Source organism: Coffea arabica, chromosome 11e (assembly GCF_036785885.1).
Source record: "Coffea arabica cultivar ET-39 chromosome 11e, Coffea Arabica ET-39 HiFi, whole genome shotgun sequence".
Classification (NCBI taxonomy): domain Eukaryota; kingdom Viridiplantae; phylum Streptophyta; class Magnoliopsida; order Gentianales; family Rubiaceae; genus Coffea; species Coffea arabica.
Window position 1 is genome coordinate 34132984 of NC_092331.1, and position 13271 is coordinate 34146254.

A 13271-nucleotide genomic window follows, 5' to 3' on the forward strand; every position below is an offset into this window, starting at 1 on the left:
AGGATTGATTTCATGATAATTTAGAGTTGCGGGATGATGGAAAAAAATAGGGGGCAAATCAATATCAAAAAAAAATATGAAAGAAAATAAATAAAAGGATAATAGGAAAATGCTTGAATTGACGCTTAAAATGAATTTCGGTCTTGAAAAGCCACACTGCTTCGCAGGACGGGGTAGTTTAAAAGAATAAAGCGAAAGGAACGTTGTGGGTGCGATCATACCAGCACTAATGCACCGTATCTCATCAGAACTCCGAAGTTAAGCGTGCTTGGGCGTAAGCAGTATTAGGATGGGTGACCCCCTGGGAAGTCCTCGTGTTGCACCCCTCTCTTTTTTGTTTCGAAATCCAAATTTCCTATTCGTTCTTTATCCTGTAATAATTTAGCTCCGTCGGAACAATTGCTTAATATTTTGCTTCTTGTCGAAGCGTGAAGGAGGATCTGAAGGCGCGAGACAAATCAGGAACGGTACGGCTCGATCAAAGCCCGGATCGTCGCTCAAATTTGTCGGCGCAAATGTATCAGCGCAAGCGTGAAGGATTGATTTCATGATAATTTAGAGTTGCGGGATGATGGAAAAAAACAGGGGGCAAATCAATAACAAAAAAAAATATGAAAGCAAATAAATAAAAGGATAATAGGAAAATGCTTGAATTGACGCTTAAAATGAATTTCGGTCTAGAAAAGCTACACTGCTTCGCAGGACGGGGTAGTTTAAAAGAATAAAGCGAAAGGAATATGGCGGGTGCGATCATACCAGCACTAATGCACCGGATCCCATCAGAACTTCGAAATTAAGCGTGTTTGGGCGAGAGTAGTACTTGGATTGGTGACCCCCTGGGAAGTCCTCGTGTTGCATCCCTCTCTTTTTTGTTTCGAAATCCAAATTTCCTATTCGTTCTTTATCCTGTAGTAATTTAGCTCCGTCGGAACGATTGCTTAATATTTTGATTCTTGTCGAAGCGTGAAGGAGGATCTGAAGGCGCGAGACAAATCAGGAACGGTACGGCTCGATCAAAGCCCGGATCGTCGCTCAAATTTGTCGGCGCAAATGTATCAGCGCAAGCGTGAAGGATTGATTTCATGATAATTTAGAGTTGCGGGATGATGAAAAAAAACAGGGGGCAAATCAATAACAAAAAAAAAATATGAAAGCAAATAAATAAAAGGATAATAGAAAAATACTTGAATTGACGCTTAAAATGAATTTCGGTCTAGAAAAGCCACACTGCTTCGCAGGACGGGGTAGTTTAAAAGAATAAAGCGAAAGGAATATGGCGGGTGCGATCATACCAGCACTAATGCACCGGATCCCATCAGAACTTCGAAATTAAGCGTGTTTGGGCGAGAGTAGTACTTGGATTGGTGACCCCCTGGGAAGTCCTCGTGTTGCACCCCTCTCTTTTTTGTTTCGAAATCCAAATTTCCTATTCGTTCTTTATCCTGTAGTAATTTAGCTCCGTCGGAACGATTGCTTAATATTTTGCTTCTTGTCGAAGCGTGAAGGAGGATCTGAAGGCGCGAGACAAATCAGGAACGGTACGGCTCGATCAAAGCCCGGATCGTCGCTCAAATTTGTCGGCGCAAATGTATCAGCGCAAGCGTGAAGGATTGATTTCATGATAATTTAGAGTTGCGGGATGATGGAAAAAAACAGGGTGCAAATCAATAACAAAAAAATATAAAGTAAATAAATAAAAGGATAAGAGGAAAATGCTTCAATTGACGCTTAAAATGAATTCCGGTCTAGAAAAGCCACACTGCTTCGCTGGACGGGGTAGTTTAAAAGAATAAAGCGAAAGGAACGTTGTGGGTGCGATCATACCAGCACTAATGCACCGTATCCCATCAGAACTCCGAAGTTAAGCGTGCTTGGGCGTAAGCAGTATTAGGATGGGTGACCCCCTGGGAAGTCCTCGTGTTGCACCCCTCTCTTTTTTGTTTCGAAATCCAAATTTCCTATTCGTTCTTTATCCTGTAGTAATTTAGCTCCGTCGGAACGATTGCTTAATATTTTGCTTCTTGTCGAAGCGTGAAGGAGGATCTGAAGGCGCGAGACAAATCAGGAACGGTACGGCTCGATCAAAGCCCGGATCGTCGCTCAAATTTGTCGGCGCAAATGTATCAGCGCAAGCGTGAAGGATTGATTTCATGATAATTTAGAGTTGCGGGATGATGGAAAAAAACAGGGGGCAAATCAATAACAAAAAAAAATATGAAAGCAAATAAATAAAAGGATAATAGGAAAATGCTTGAATTGACGCTTAAAATGAATTTCGGTCTAGAAAAGCTACACTGCTTCGCAGGACGGGGTAGTTTAAAAGAATAAAGCGAAAGGAATATGGCGGGTGCGATCATACCAGCACTAATGCACCGGATCCCATCAGAACTTCGAAATTAAGCGTGTTTGGGCGAGAGTAGTACTTGGATTGGTGACCCCCTGGGAAGTCCTCGTGTTGCATCCCTCTCTTTTTTGTTTCGAAATCCAAATTTCCTATTCGTTCTTTATCCTGTAGTAATTTAGCTCCGTCGGAACGATTGCTTAATATTTTGATTCTTGTCGAAGCGTGAACGAGGATCTGAAGGCGCGAGACAAATCAGGAACGGTACGGCTCGATCAAAGCCCGGATCGTCGCTCAAATTTGTCGGCGCAAATGTATCAGCGCAAGCGTGAAGGATTGATTTCATGATAATTTAGAGTTGCGGGATGATGAAAAAAAACAGGGGGCAAATCAATAACAAAAAAAAAATATGAAAGCAAATAAATAAAAGGATAATAGAAAAATACTTGAATTGACGCTTAAAATGAATTTCGGTCTAGAAAAGCCACACTGCTTCGCAGGACGGGGTAGTTTAAAAGAATAAAGCGAAAGGAATATGGCGGGTGCGATCATACCAGCACTAATGCACCGGATCCCATCAGAACTTCGAAATTAAGCGTGTTTGGGCGAGAGTAGTACTTGGATTGGTGACCCCCTGGGAAGTCCTCGTGTTGCACCCCTCTCTTTTTTGTTTCGAAATCCAAATTTCCTATTCGTTCTTTATCCTGTAGTAATTTAGCTCCGTCGGAACGATTGCTTAATATTTTGCTTCTTGTCGAAGCGTGAAGGAGGATCTGAAGGCGCGAGACAAATCAGGAACGGTACGGCTCGATCAAAGCCCGGATCGTCGCTCAAATCTGTCGGCGCAAATGTATCAGCGCAAGCGTGAAGGATTGATTTCATGATAATTTAGAGTTGCGGGATGATGGAAAAAAACAGGGTGCAAATCAATAACAAAAAAATATAAAGTAAATAAATAAAAGGATAAGAGGAAAATGCTTCAATTGACGCTTAAAATGAATTCCGGTCTAGAAAAGCCACACTGCTTCGCTGGAAGGGGTAGTTTAAAAGAATAAAGCGAAAGGAACGTTGTGGGTGCGATCATACCAGCACTAATGCACCGTATCCCATCAGAACTCCGAAGTTAAGCGTGCTTGGGCGTAAGCAGTATTAGGATGGGTGACCCCCTGGGAAGTCCTCGTGTTGCACCCCTCTCTTTTTTGTTTCGAAATCCAAATTTCCTATTCGTTCTTTATCCTGTAGTAATTTAGCTCCGTCGGAACGATTGCTTAATATTTTGCTTCTTGTCGAAGCGTGAAGGAGGATCTGAAGGCGCGAGACAAATCAGGAACGGTACGGCTCGATCAAAGCCCGGATCGTCGCTCAAATTTGTCGGCGCAAATGTATCAGCGCAAGCGTGAAGGATTGATTTCATGATAATTTAGAGTTGCGGGATGATGGAAAAAAACAGGGGGCAAATCAATAACAAAAAAAATATGAAAGCAAATAAATAAAAAGGATAATAGGAAAATGCTTGAATTGACGCTTAAAATGAATTTCGGTCTAGAAAAGCTACACTGCTTCGCAGGACGGGGTAGTTTAAAAGAATAAAGCGAAAGGAATATGGCGGGTGCGATCATACCAGCACTAATGCACCGGATCCCATCAGAACTTCGAAATTAAGCGTGTTTGGGCGAGAGTAGTACTTGGATTGGTGACCCCCTGGGAAGTCCTCGTGTTGCATCCCTCTCTTTTTTGTTTCGAAATCCAAATTTCCTATTCGTTCTTTATCCTGTAGTAATTTAGCTCCGTCGGAACGATTGCTTAATATTTTGATTCTTGTCGAAGCGTGAAGGAGGATCTGAAGGCGCGAGACAAATCAGGAACGGTACGGCTCGATCAAAGCCCGGATCGTCGCTCAAATTTGTCGGCGCAAATGTATCAGCGCAAGCGTGAAGGATTGATTTCATGATAATTTAGAGTTGCGGGATGATGGAAAAAAACAGGGTGCAAATCAATAACAAAAAAATATAAAGTAAATAAATAAAAGGATAAGAGGAAAATGCTTCAATTGACGCTTAAAATGAATTCCGGTCTAGAAAAGCCACACTGCTTCGCTGGACGGGGTAGTTTAAAAGAATAAAGCGAAAGGAACGTTGTGGGTGCGATCATACCAGCACTAATGCACCGTATCTCATCAGAACTCCGAAGTTAAGCGTGCTTGGGCGTAAGCAGTATTAGGATGGGTGACCCCCTGGGAAGTCCTCGTGTTGCACCCCTCTCTTTTTTGTTTCGAAATCCAAATTTCCTATTCGTTCTTTATCCTGTAGTAATTTAGCTCCGTCGGAACGATTGCTTAATATTTTGCTTCTTGTCGAAGCGTGAAGGAGGATCTGAAGGCGCGAGACAAATCAGGAACGGTACGGCTCGATCAAAGCCCGGATCGTCGCTCAAATTTGTCGGCGCAAATGTATCAGCGCAAGAGTGAAGGATTGATTTCATGATAATTTAGATTTGCAGGATGATGGAAAAAAACAGGGGGCAAATCAATATCAAAAAAAAATATGAAAGCAAATAAATAAAAGGATAATAGGAAAATGCTTGAATTGACGCTTAAAATGAATTTCGGTCTAGAAAAGCCACACTGCTTCGCAGGACGGGGTAGTTTAAAAGAATAAAGCGAAAGGAACGTTGTGGGTGCGATCATACCAGCACTAATGCACCGTATCTCATCAGAACTCCGAAGTTAAGCGTGCTTAGGCGTAAGCAGTATTAGGATGGGTGACCCCCTGGGAAGTCCTCGTGTTGCACCCCTCTCTTTTTTGTTTCGAAATCCAAATTTCCTATTCGTTCTTTATCCTGTAGTAATTTAGCTCCGTCGGAACGATTGCTTAATATTTTGCTTCTTGTCGAAGCGTGAAGGAGGATCTGAAGGCGCGAGACAAATCAGGAACGGTACGGCTCGATCAAAGCCCGGATCGTCGCTCAAATTTGTCGGCGCAAATGTATCAGCGCAAGCGTGAAGGATTGATTTCATGATAATTTAGAGTTGCGGGATGATGGAAAAAAACAGGGGGCAAATCAATAACAAAAAAAAATATGAAAGCAAATAAATAAAAGGATAATAGGAAAATGCTTGAATTGACGCTTAAAATGAATTTCGGTCTAGAAAAGCTACACTGCTTCGCAGGACGGGGTAGTTTAAAAGAATAAAGCGAAAGGAATATGGCGGGTGCGATCATACCAGCACTAATGCACCGGATCCCATCAGAACTTCGAAATTAAGCGTGTTTGGGCGAGAGTAGTACTTGGATTGGTGACCCCCTGGGAAGTCCTCGTGTTGCATCCCTCTCTTTTTTGTTTCGAAATCCAAATTTCCTATTCGTTCTTTATCCTGTAGTAATTTAGCTCCGTCGGAACGATTGCTTAATATTTTGATTCTTGTCGAAGCGTGAAGGAGGATCTGAAGGCGCGAGACAAATCAGGAACGGTACGGCTCGATCAAAGCCCGGATCGTCGCTCAAATTTGTCGGCGCAAATGTATCAGCGCAAGCGTGAAGGATTGATTTCATGATAATTTAGAGTTGCGGGATGATGAAAAAAAACAGGGGGCAAATCAATAACAAAAAAAAAATATGAAAGCAAATAAATAAAAGGATAATAGAAAAATACTTGAATTGACGCTTAAAATGAATTTCGGTCTAGAAAAGCCACACTGCTTCGCAGGACGGGGTAGTTTAAAAGAATAAAGCGAAAGGAATATGGCGGGTGCGATCATACCAGCACTAATGCACCGGATCCCATCAGAACTTCGAAATTAAGCGTGTTTGGGCGAGAGTAGTACTTGGATTGGTGACCCCCTGGGAAGTCCTCGTGTTGCACCCCTCTCTTTTTTGTTTCGAAATCCAAATTTCCTATTCGTTCTTTATCCTGTAGTAATTTAGCTCCGTCGGAACGATTGCTTAATATTTTGCTTCTTGTCGAAGCGTGAAGGAGGATCTGAAGGCGCGAGACAAATCAGGAACGGTACGGCTCGATCAAAGCCCGGATCGTCGCTCAAATTTGTCGGCGCAAATGTATCAGCGCAAGCGTGAAGGATTGATTTCATGATAATTTAGAGTTGCGGGATGATGGAAAAAAACAGGGTGCAAATCAATAACAAAAAAATATAAAGTAAATAAATAAAAGGATAAGAGGAAAATGCTTCAATTGACGCTTAAAATGAATTCCGGTCTAGAAAAGCCACACTGCTTCGCTGGACGGGGTAGTTTAAAAGAATAAAGCGAAAGGAACGTTGTGGGTGCGATCATACCAGCACTAATGCACCGTATCCCATCAGAACTCCGAAGTTAAGCGTGCTTGGGCGTAAGCAGTATTAGGATGGGTGACCCCCTGGGAAGTCCTCGTGTTGCACCCCTCTCTTTTTTGTTTCGAAATCCAAATTTCCTATTCGTTCTTTATCCTGTAGTAATTTAGCTCCGTCGGAACGATTGCTTAATATTTTGCTTCTTGTCGAAGCGTGAAGGAGGATCTGAAGGCGCGAGACAAATCAGGAACGGTACGGCTCGATCAAAGCCCGGATCGTCGCTCAAATTTGTCGGCGCAAATGTATCAGCGCAAGCGTGAAGGATTGATTTCATGATAATTTAGAGTTGCGGGATGATGGAAAAAAACAGGGGGCAAATCAATAACAAAAAAAAATATGAAAGCAAATAAATAAAAGGATAATAGGAAAATACTTGAATTGACGCTTAAAATGAATTTCGGTCTAGAAAAGCTACACTGCTTCGCAGGACGGGGTAGTTTAAAAGAATAAAGCGAAAGGAATATGGCGGGTGCGATCATACCAGCACTAATGCACCGGATCCCATCAGAACTTCGAAATTAAGCGTGTTTGGGCGAGAGTAGTACTTGGATTGGTGACCCCCTGGGAAGTCCTCGTGTTGCATCCCTCTCTTTTTTGTTTCGAAATCCAAATTTCCTATTCGTTCTTTATCCTGTAGTAATTTAGCTCCGTCGGAACGATTGCTTAATATTTTGATTCTTGTCGAAGCGTGAACGAGGATCTGAAGGCGCGAGACAAATCAGGAACGGTACGGCTCGATCAAAGCCCGGATCGTCGCTCAAATTTGTCGGCGCAAATGTATCAGCGCAAGCGTGAAGGATTGATTTCATGATAATTTAGAGTTGCGGGATGATGAAAAAAAACAGGGGGCAAATCAATAACAAAAAAAAAATATGAAAGCAAATAAATAAAAGGATAATAGAAAAATACTTGAATTGACGCTTAAAATGAATTTCGGTCTAGAAAAGCCACACTGCTTCGCAGGACGGGGTAGTTTAAAAGAATAAAGCGAAAGGAATATGGCGGGTGCGATCATACCAGCACTAATGCACCGGATCCCATCAGAACTTCGAAATTAAGCGTGTTTGGGCGAGAGTAGTACTTGGATTGGTGACCCCCTGGGAAGTCCTCGTGTTGCACCCCTCTCTTTTTTGTTTCGAAATCCAAATTTCCTATTCGTTCTTTATCCTGTAGTAATTTAGCTCCGTCGGAACGATTGCTTAATATTTTGCTTCTTGTCGAAGCGTGAAGGAGGATCTGAAGGCGCGAGACAAATCAGGAACGGTACGGCTCGATCAAAGCCCGGATCGTCGCTCAAATCTGTCGGCGCAAATGTATCAGCGCAAGCGTGAAGGATTGATTTCATGATAATTTAGAGTTGCGGGATGATGGAAAAAAACAGGGTGCAAATCAATAACAAAAAAATATAAAGTAAATAAATAAAAGGATAAGAGGAAAATGCTTCAATTGACGCTTAAAATGAATTCCGGTCTAGAAAAGCCACACTGCTTCGCTGGACGGGGTAGTTTAAAAGAATAAAGCGAAAGGAACGTTGTGGGTGTGATCATACCAGCACTAATGCACCGTATCCCATCAGAACTCCGAAGTTAAGCGTGCTTGGGCGTAAGCAGTATTAGGATGGGTGACCCCCTGGGAAGTCCTCGTGTTGCACCCCTCTCTTTTTTGTTTCGAAATCCAAATTTCCTATTCGTTCTTTATCCTGTAGTAATTTAGCTCCGTCGGAACGATTGCTTAATATTTTGCTTCTTGTCGAAGCGTGAAGGAGGATCTGAAGGCGCGAGACAAATCAGGAACGGTACGGCTCGATCAAAGCCCGGATCGTCGCTCAAATTTGTCGGCGCAAATGTATCAGCGCAAGCGTGAAGGATTGATTTCATGATAATTTAGAGTTGCGGGATGATGGAAAAAAACAGGGGGCAAATCAATAACAAAAAAAATATGAAAGCAAATAAATAAAAAGGATAATAGGAAAATGCTTGAATTGACGCTTAAAATGAATTTCGGTCTAGAAAAGCTACACTGCTTCGCAGGACGGGGTAGTTTAAAAGAATAAAGCGAAAGGAATATGGCGGGTGCGATCATACCAGCACTAATGCACCGGATCCCATCAGAACTTCGAAATTAAGCGTGTTTGGGCGAGAGTAGTACTTGGATTGGTGACCCCCTGGGAAGTCCTCGTGTTGCATCCCTCTCTTTTTTGTTTCGAAATCCAAATTTCCTATTCGTTCTTTATCCTGTAGTAATTTAGCTCCGTCGGAACGATTGCTTAATATTTTGATTCTTGTCGAAGCGTGAAGGAGGATCTGAAGGCGCGAGACAAATCAGGAACGGTACGGCTCGATCAAAGCCCGGATCGTCGCTCAAATTTGTCGGCGCAAATGTATCAGCGCAAACGTGAAGGATTGATTTCATGATAATTTAGAGTTGCGGGATGATGGAAAAAAACAGGGGGCAAATCAATAACAAAAAAAATTATGAAAGCAAATAAATAAAACGATAATAGGAAAATGCTTGAATTGACGCTTAAAATGAATTTCGGTCTAGAAAAGCCACACTGCTTCGCAGGACGGGGTAGTTTAAAAGAATAAAGCGAAAGGAATATGGCGGGTGCGATCATACCAGCACTAATGCACCGGATCCCATCAGAACTTCGAAATTAAGCGTGTTTGGGCGAGAGTAGTACTTGGATTGGTGACCCCCTGGGAAGTCCTCGTGTTGCATCCCTCTCTTTTTTGTTTCGAAATCCAAATTTCCTATTCGTTCTTTATCCTGTAGTAATTTAGCTCCGTCGGAACGATTGCTTAATATTTTGCTTCTTGTCGAAGCGTGAAGGAGGATCTGAAGGCGCGAGACAAATCAGGAACGGTACGGCTCGATCAAAGCCCGGATCGTCGCTCAAATTTGTCGGCGCAAATGTATCAGCGCAAGCGTGAAGGATTGATTTCATGATAATTTAGAGTTGCGGGATGATGAAAAAAAACAGGGGGCAAATCAATAACAAAAAAAAAATATGAAAGCAAATAAATAAAAGGATAATAGAAAAATACTTGAATTGACGCTTAAAATGAATTTCGGTCTAGAAAAGCCACACTGCTTCGCAGGACGGGGTACTTTAAAAGAATAAAGCGAAAGGAATATGGCGGGTGCGATCATACCAGCACTAATGCACCGGATCCCATCAGAACTTCGAAATTAAGCGTGTTTGGGCGAGAGTAGTACTTGGATTGGTGACCCCCTGGGAAGTCCTCGTGTTGCACCCCTCTCTTTTTTGTTTCGAAATCCAAATTTCCTATTCGTTCTTTATCCTGTAGTAATTTAGCTCCGTCGGAACGATTGCTTAATATTTTGCTTCTTGTCGAAGCGTGAAGGAGGATCTGAAGGCGCGAGACAAATCAGGAACGGTACGGCTCGATCAAAGCCCGGATCGTCGCTCAAATTTGTCGGCGCAAATGTATCAGCGCAAGCGTGAAGGATTGATTTCATGATAATTTAGAGTTGCGGGATGATGGAAAAAAATAGGGGGCAAATCAATATCAAAAAAAAATATGAAAGAAAATAAATAAAAGGATAATAGGAAAATGCTTGAATTGACGCTTAAAATGAATTTCGGTCTTGAAAAGCCACACTGCTTCGCAGGACGGGGTAGTTTAAAAGAATAAAGCGAAAGGAACGTTGTGGGTGCGATCATACCAGCACTAATGCACCGTATCTCATCAGAACTCCGAAGTTAAGCGTGCTTGGGCGTAAGCAGTATTAGGATGGGTGACCCCCTGGGAAGTCCTCGTGTTGCACCCCTCTCTTTTTTGTTTCGAAATCCAAATTTCCTATTCGTTCTTTATCCTGTAATAATTTAGCTCCGTCGGAACAATTGCTTAATATTTTGCTTCTTGTCGAAGCGTGAAGGAGGATCTGAAGGCGCGAGACAAATCAGGAACGGTACGGCTCGATCAAAGCCCGGATCGTCGCTCAAATTTGTCGGCGCAAATGTATCAGCGCAAGCGTGAAGGATTGATTTCATGATAATTTAGAGTTGCGGGATGATGGAAAAAAACAGGGGGCAAATCAATAACAAAAAAAAATATGAAAGCAAATAAATAAAAGGATAATAGGAAAATGCTTGAATTGACGCTTAAAATGAATTTCGGTCTAGAAAAGCTACACTGCTTCGCAGGACGGGGTAGTTTAAAAGAATAAAGCGAAAGGAATATGGCGGGTGCGATCATACCAGCACTAATGCACCGGATCCCATCAGAACTTCGAAATTAAGCGTGTTTGGGCGAGAGTAGTACTTGGATTGGTGACCCCCTGGGAAGTCCTCGTGTTGCATCCCTCTCTTTTTTGTTTCGAAATCCAAATTTCCTATTCGTTCTTTATCCTGTAGTAATTTAGCTCCGTCGGAACGATTGCTTAATATTTTGATTCTTGTCGAAGCGTGAAGGAGGATCTGAAGGCGCGAGACAAATCAGGAACGGTACGGCTCGATCAAAGCCCGGATCGTCGCTCAAATTTGTCGGCGCAAATGTATCAGCGCAAGCGTGAAGGATTGATTTCATGATAATTTAGAGTTGCGGGATGATGAAAAAAAACAGGGGGCAAATCAATAACAAAAAAAAAATATGAAAGCAAATAAATAAAAGGATAATAGAAAAATACTTGAATTGACGCTTAAAATGAATTTCGGTCTAGAAAAGCCACACTGCTTCGCAGGACGGGGTAGTTTAAAAGAATAAAGCGAAAGGAATATGGCGGGTGCGATCATACCAGCACTAATGCACCGGATCCCATCAGAACTTCGAAATTAAGCGTGTTTGGGCGAGAGTAGTACTTGGATTGGTGACCCCCTGGGAAGTCCTCGTGTTGCACCCCTCTCTTTTTTGTTTCGAAATCCAAATTTCCTATTCGTTCTTTATCCTGTAGTAATTTAGCTCCGTCGGAACGATTGCTTAATATTTTGCTTCTTGTCGAAGCGTGAAGGAGGATCTGAAGGCGCGAGACAAATCAGGAACGGTACGGCTCGATCAAAGCCCGGATCGTCGCTCAAATTTGTCGGCGCAAATGTATCAGCGCAAGCGTGAAGGATTGATTTCATGATAATTTAGAGTTGCGGGATGATGGAAAAAAACAGGGTGCAAATCAATAACAAAAAAATATAAAGTAAATAAATAAAAGGATAAGAGGAAAATGCTTCAATTGACGCTTAAAATGAATTCCGGTCTAGAAAAGCCACACTGCTTCGCTGGACGGGGTAGTTTAAAAGAATAAAGCGAAAGGAACGTTGTGGGTGCGATCATACCAGCACTAATGCACCGTATCCCATCAGAACTCCGAAGTTAAGCGTGCTTGGGCGTAAGCAGTATTAGGATGGGTGACCCCCTGGGAAGTCCTCGTGTTGCACCCCTCTCTTTTTTGTTTCGAAATCCAAATTTCCTATTCGTTCTTTATCCTGTAGTAATTTAGCTCCGTCGGAACGATTGCTTAATATTTTGCTTCTTGTCGAAGCGTGAAGGAGGATCTGAAGGCGCGAGACAAATCAGGAACGGTACGGCTCGATCAAAGCCCGGATCGTCGCTCAAATTTGTCGGCGCAAATGTATCAGCGCAAGCGTGAAGGATTGATTTCATGATAATTTAGAGTTGCGGGATGATGGAAAAAAACAGGGGGCAAATCAATAACAAAAAAAAATATGAAAGCAAATAAATAAAAGGATAATAGGAAAATGCTTGAATTGACGCTTAAAATGAATTTCGGTCTAGAAAAGCTACACTGCTTCGCAGGACGGGGTAGTTTAAAAGAATAAAGCGAAAGGAATATGGCGGGTGCGATCATACCAGCACTAATGCACCGGATCCCATCAGAACTTCGAAATTAAGCGTGTTTGGGCGAGAGTAGTACTTGGATTGGTGACCCCCTGGGAAGTCCTCGTGTTGCATCCCTCTCTTTTTTGTTTCGAAATCCAAATTTCCTATTCGTTCTTTATCCTGTAGTAATTTAGCTCCGTCGGAACGATTGCTTAATATTTTGATTCTTGTCGAAGCGTGAACGAGGATCTGAAGGCGCGAGACAAATCAGGAACGGTACGGCTCGATCAAAGCCCGGATCGTCGCTCAAATTTGTCGGCGCAAATGTATCAGCGCAAGCGTGAAGGATTGATTTCATGATAATTTAGAGTTGCGGGATGATGAAAAAAAACAGGGGGCAAATCAATAACAAAAAAAAAATATGAAAGCAAATAAATAAAAGGATAATAGAAAAATACTTGAATTGACGCTTAAAATGAATTTCGGTCTAGAAAAGCCACACTGCTTCGCAGGACGGGGTAGTTTAAAAGAATAAAGCGAAAGGAATATGGCGGGTGCGATCATACCAGCACTAATGCACCGGATCCCATCAGAACTTCGAAATTAAGCGTGTTTGGGCGAGAGTAGTACTTGGATTGGTGACCCCCTGGGAAGTCCTCGTGTTGCACCCCTCTCTTTTTTGTTTCGAAATCCAAATTTCCTATTCGTTCTTTATCCTGTAGTAATTTAGCTCCGTCGGAACGATTGCTTAATATTTTGCTTCTTGTCGAAGCGTGAAGGAGGATCT

At 42.4% G+C, this 13271-nt stretch overlaps 25 non-coding genes across 25 annotated transcripts; all 25 read left to right on the forward strand.

The window, feature by feature from the left end:
* The first annotated feature begins 207 nt into the window (after positions 1 to 207).
* Positions 208 to 326, forward strand: LOC140023300 (5S ribosomal RNA). Its single transcript, XR_011827270.1, has one exon. It is a non-coding gene; the product is annotated as a 5S ribosomal RNA (ribosomal RNA).
* Positions 327 to 742: 416 nt separating this feature from the next.
* LOC140023655 (5S ribosomal RNA) lies at positions 743 to 861 on the forward strand. The gene has a single exon (XR_011827624.1). It is a non-coding gene; the product is annotated as a 5S ribosomal RNA (ribosomal RNA).
* Positions 862 to 1278: 417 nt separating this feature from the next.
* On the forward strand, positions 1279 to 1397 carry LOC140022884 (5S ribosomal RNA). Its single transcript, XR_011826862.1, has one exon. It is a non-coding gene; the product is annotated as a 5S ribosomal RNA (ribosomal RNA).
* A 413-nt stretch (positions 1398 to 1810) lies between these two features.
* Positions 1811 to 1929, forward strand: LOC140021803 (5S ribosomal RNA). The gene has a single exon (XR_011825785.1). It is a non-coding gene; the product is annotated as a 5S ribosomal RNA (ribosomal RNA).
* Positions 1930 to 2345: 416 nt separating this feature from the next.
* LOC140023656 (5S ribosomal RNA) lies at positions 2346 to 2464 on the forward strand. The gene has a single exon (XR_011827625.1). It is a non-coding gene; the product is annotated as a 5S ribosomal RNA (ribosomal RNA).
* Positions 2465 to 2881: 417 nt separating this feature from the next.
* On the forward strand, positions 2882 to 3000 carry LOC140022885 (5S ribosomal RNA). Its single transcript, XR_011826863.1, has one exon. It is a non-coding gene; the product is annotated as a 5S ribosomal RNA (ribosomal RNA).
* Positions 3001 to 3413: 413 nt separating this feature from the next.
* LOC140021804 (5S ribosomal RNA) lies at positions 3414 to 3532 on the forward strand. The gene has a single exon (XR_011825786.1). It is a non-coding gene; the product is annotated as a 5S ribosomal RNA (ribosomal RNA).
* Positions 3533 to 3948: 416 nt separating this feature from the next.
* On the forward strand, positions 3949 to 4067 carry LOC140023657 (5S ribosomal RNA). Its single transcript, XR_011827626.1, has one exon. It is a non-coding gene; the product is annotated as a 5S ribosomal RNA (ribosomal RNA).
* A 413-nt stretch (positions 4068 to 4480) lies between these two features.
* On the forward strand, positions 4481 to 4599 carry LOC140023301 (5S ribosomal RNA). Its single transcript, XR_011827271.1, has one exon. It is a non-coding gene; the product is annotated as a 5S ribosomal RNA (ribosomal RNA).
* A 416-nt stretch (positions 4600 to 5015) lies between these two features.
* LOC140024423 (5S ribosomal RNA) lies at positions 5016 to 5134 on the forward strand. Its single transcript, XR_011828396.1, has one exon. It is a non-coding gene; the product is annotated as a 5S ribosomal RNA (ribosomal RNA).
* A 416-nt stretch (positions 5135 to 5550) lies between these two features.
* LOC140023658 (5S ribosomal RNA) lies at positions 5551 to 5669 on the forward strand. Its single transcript, XR_011827627.1, has one exon. It is a non-coding gene; the product is annotated as a 5S ribosomal RNA (ribosomal RNA).
* A 417-nt stretch (positions 5670 to 6086) lies between these two features.
* Positions 6087 to 6205, forward strand: LOC140022887 (5S ribosomal RNA). The gene has a single exon (XR_011826865.1). It is a non-coding gene; the product is annotated as a 5S ribosomal RNA (ribosomal RNA).
* Positions 6206 to 6618: 413 nt separating this feature from the next.
* Positions 6619 to 6737, forward strand: LOC140021806 (5S ribosomal RNA). The gene has a single exon (XR_011825788.1). It is a non-coding gene; the product is annotated as a 5S ribosomal RNA (ribosomal RNA).
* A 416-nt stretch (positions 6738 to 7153) lies between these two features.
* On the forward strand, positions 7154 to 7272 carry LOC140023659 (5S ribosomal RNA). Its single transcript, XR_011827628.1, has one exon. It is a non-coding gene; the product is annotated as a 5S ribosomal RNA (ribosomal RNA).
* A 417-nt stretch (positions 7273 to 7689) lies between these two features.
* Positions 7690 to 7808, forward strand: LOC140022888 (5S ribosomal RNA). Its single transcript, XR_011826866.1, has one exon. It is a non-coding gene; the product is annotated as a 5S ribosomal RNA (ribosomal RNA).
* A 413-nt stretch (positions 7809 to 8221) lies between these two features.
* On the forward strand, positions 8222 to 8340 carry LOC140023271 (5S ribosomal RNA). Its single transcript, XR_011827241.1, has one exon. It is a non-coding gene; the product is annotated as a 5S ribosomal RNA (ribosomal RNA).
* A 416-nt stretch (positions 8341 to 8756) lies between these two features.
* On the forward strand, positions 8757 to 8875 carry LOC140023661 (5S ribosomal RNA). Its single transcript, XR_011827630.1, has one exon. It is a non-coding gene; the product is annotated as a 5S ribosomal RNA (ribosomal RNA).
* A 416-nt stretch (positions 8876 to 9291) lies between these two features.
* Positions 9292 to 9410, forward strand: LOC140023662 (5S ribosomal RNA). The gene has a single exon (XR_011827631.1). It is a non-coding gene; the product is annotated as a 5S ribosomal RNA (ribosomal RNA).
* Positions 9411 to 9827: 417 nt separating this feature from the next.
* LOC140022889 (5S ribosomal RNA) lies at positions 9828 to 9946 on the forward strand. The gene has a single exon (XR_011826867.1). It is a non-coding gene; the product is annotated as a 5S ribosomal RNA (ribosomal RNA).
* Positions 9947 to 10362: 416 nt separating this feature from the next.
* Positions 10363 to 10481, forward strand: LOC140023302 (5S ribosomal RNA). Its single transcript, XR_011827272.1, has one exon. It is a non-coding gene; the product is annotated as a 5S ribosomal RNA (ribosomal RNA).
* Positions 10482 to 10897: 416 nt separating this feature from the next.
* LOC140023663 (5S ribosomal RNA) lies at positions 10898 to 11016 on the forward strand. The gene has a single exon (XR_011827632.1). It is a non-coding gene; the product is annotated as a 5S ribosomal RNA (ribosomal RNA).
* Positions 11017 to 11433: 417 nt separating this feature from the next.
* Positions 11434 to 11552, forward strand: LOC140022890 (5S ribosomal RNA). The gene has a single exon (XR_011826868.1). It is a non-coding gene; the product is annotated as a 5S ribosomal RNA (ribosomal RNA).
* A 413-nt stretch (positions 11553 to 11965) lies between these two features.
* On the forward strand, positions 11966 to 12084 carry LOC140021807 (5S ribosomal RNA). The gene has a single exon (XR_011825789.1). It is a non-coding gene; the product is annotated as a 5S ribosomal RNA (ribosomal RNA).
* A 416-nt stretch (positions 12085 to 12500) lies between these two features.
* Positions 12501 to 12619, forward strand: LOC140023664 (5S ribosomal RNA). The gene has a single exon (XR_011827633.1). It is a non-coding gene; the product is annotated as a 5S ribosomal RNA (ribosomal RNA).
* A 417-nt stretch (positions 12620 to 13036) lies between these two features.
* LOC140022891 (5S ribosomal RNA) lies at positions 13037 to 13155 on the forward strand. Its single transcript, XR_011826869.1, has one exon. It is a non-coding gene; the product is annotated as a 5S ribosomal RNA (ribosomal RNA).
* Positions 13156 to 13271: the final 116 nt, after the last annotated feature.